The following is a 2570-nucleotide window of genomic DNA, read 5'->3' on the forward strand; positions in this document are numbered from 1 at the left end:
ACACTGATTGCTTGGCCTCACCACCAGAGGTTTTGGCTCAATAGGCCTGGGGTGGGGCCAACGTATTTGCATTTCTAACAAGCTCCCAAGCTCCTGCTGGTCCAGGAACTACACTTGGAGGACCACTGGCTTAAAGGACCAACTGTCCTGCTAGGATTGGATTTTCCGTCAGTCGCATTTAGAAAGCTCTAAAATGAGCAAAAATATATTTTTCCCCCAGCTTTATTGAGATATAATTGACATATAACATTGTGTAAGTTTAAGGTGTACTGTGTGTTGATTAATGAGCAAAGGATTTATATAAAGATCTAAGGAGGCTAGAGTATTGATAGGAGATGCTTCGAGTAGCATCTAATATTACTGTTTGTTTCTGGAGATTCAGAGGTTCTTTTCCTAGATGGTGCTGCTCTCCTCGATCACCAGCACCGGTGTGACTAATTGCCATCTGTGAACCTTGCTAAAGGAACATGCCAAAGATCTTTAATGAATTTTAAAATGCACCACTTATGGATAATCTTAAGCACTTTTTATATAAAGGAAAGTATGGACCTCCTGTCTTATATATTACATTGATCCGAATAAATGAAATGGAGCCAGCTCTCTTGTGTGGTGTGGTATTAAAGTTAAACTAAAAGGTGAGAAGAAAGTCTGTAGTTACGTAATCTATTCAGCTTCTAGGATATACAAACTGGTCTACCTGCTGAGTCCCCTGATGGCTCTAGCAGTCACGAAGGGACTAGGGAGCATCCTCCACTGTCAGGAGAGCATGTATCTAACATTCCCATAAAAACAGCAAAATTGGTCATAGCTTAGATGTGTGAGGTGCTTCTGTGGTTTATGCTTATCTTTCACAACAGCTGTGGGCCACTGTTTTGTCCCAGAAGCTGACATACAGAGCTATCCCTAGACAACATTTCGAAATCGGCGAAGTTTGTTTTGGATGCTTTCCTTCAAGAACTATTTGGTCATTTGCTGCAGATGTCTACCTGCTTCAGTTGTTTGTCATCTTTTATCAGATGACAAAATGTTTAAAATTTTTTTTAATGAAAAGTATATCACTCAAAAATGATAAAATTTAAGTGTAAGATAAATTTAAGAAATCGAATTTTTGAATGACAGTTTTGTAAGTTCATAGCGTTTATAGTTTGGAAGGCATTAAAGTTTAAAACTATATGAAGACTTTTAAGACACCCTGTAAATGGAGAGATAGATAATACTTAGATATAAAACTTAAATACAAATGTATACCTTTTAATGAATAGCATATAATACATATTAACTTATAAAACTTACATATCATACATATACATTTGTATAAATATGTATTTATATGTGATAAGTATTGAGTGGTAAAAAAAATCTTCGGTTCTGACTCCCTAGGGTAAGGTGGAATCACCTCTCAAGTCCCTCATAGACTAGGCAGAGGCCGAACTGTGAAGTAGTGGCTTATCTTGACACCCTCCTGACACCTTTATGGTATTCCCTTTTCGAACACCAGCCATTTCATGCTCTCATGGTTCTAATGGGCAAAAAACACATCAGTGTCCTATCCAAGCCTGTCCTCTTTGGACTTACTCTCATGCTATGAACCACAATTCCTTTTCACTTTCAATTCTATGAATTTACAGCTCTGCATCCTCAAGTGGTCTCCTATTGCATCATAATTTAAGAGCGATGCGACATAATCCTCTCTTCTTGGCCATTTATATTTTATGAAGGACTTCTAGTTAACTGATCATTACTTTTTTATTATAAAAGAAATATCCCAATATCGGAAACTTCATCCATCATCCTACAATAAGAGATGATCTTTGCATAAACAAATGGATGGATGGATGGATAGATAGATATGTAGATAGGTAGAGAGAGAGATAGATACACAGTAGGGCAAAAATACAACAAGCCTTCAAGTGGAAAGGCTTGGGTTCTGATCCTTTCCTTAGCATTTCTAACTTGGGTAATAATGGCAGATTCCTTTGGCTTCTAGTCCTCTATCTAGCCTTTATACATATGGTAAAACATGGGCAAGTTCCACTTACCTAAGCCTCATTTCTTTATAAGTGAAATATAATATGAATTTATATATTCATATTTGAATATGAATAAATGAAATATTCTGTCACCATCAAGGGTTGTTGTGAGGTACAATTGAGATCATGTATATAGAAATCAATATAATACAGCGTACAATTCAAAGATTTAGAACAATGCACTCTTAAGGATGCTAAGCTTTGTAGGAATCCTGCTCATACCTTTCTGTTCTCTATATTGGTGTGAGGAATCTACTCCTGGCAGGTAAGGAGACTGAGGCTGACACAAGGAAATGTGCTGATTATTCTGCAGAAGTACTGGACCTTTAAATAAAAATTCCATTATAACATAGACTAACAAAGAAGCTTTCCATCTCTTCCCTTGCACTATGAATTAACCAACGGTTTATTCTCATTATGTTGAAGGTAGGCATAACTCCCTTAAAATAGGTCCTCTCTGTCTTGGCCACAACTGGAACTAGCTAATTTTTTTATTAGGCCAGTATCACAGCAGAAATAAATAACCCAGTCAGCAAACAG

Source organism: Vicugna pacos, chromosome 7 (genome assembly GCF_048564905.1).
Source record: "Vicugna pacos chromosome 7, VicPac4, whole genome shotgun sequence".
Classification (NCBI taxonomy): domain Eukaryota; kingdom Metazoa; phylum Chordata; class Mammalia; order Artiodactyla; family Camelidae; genus Vicugna; species Vicugna pacos.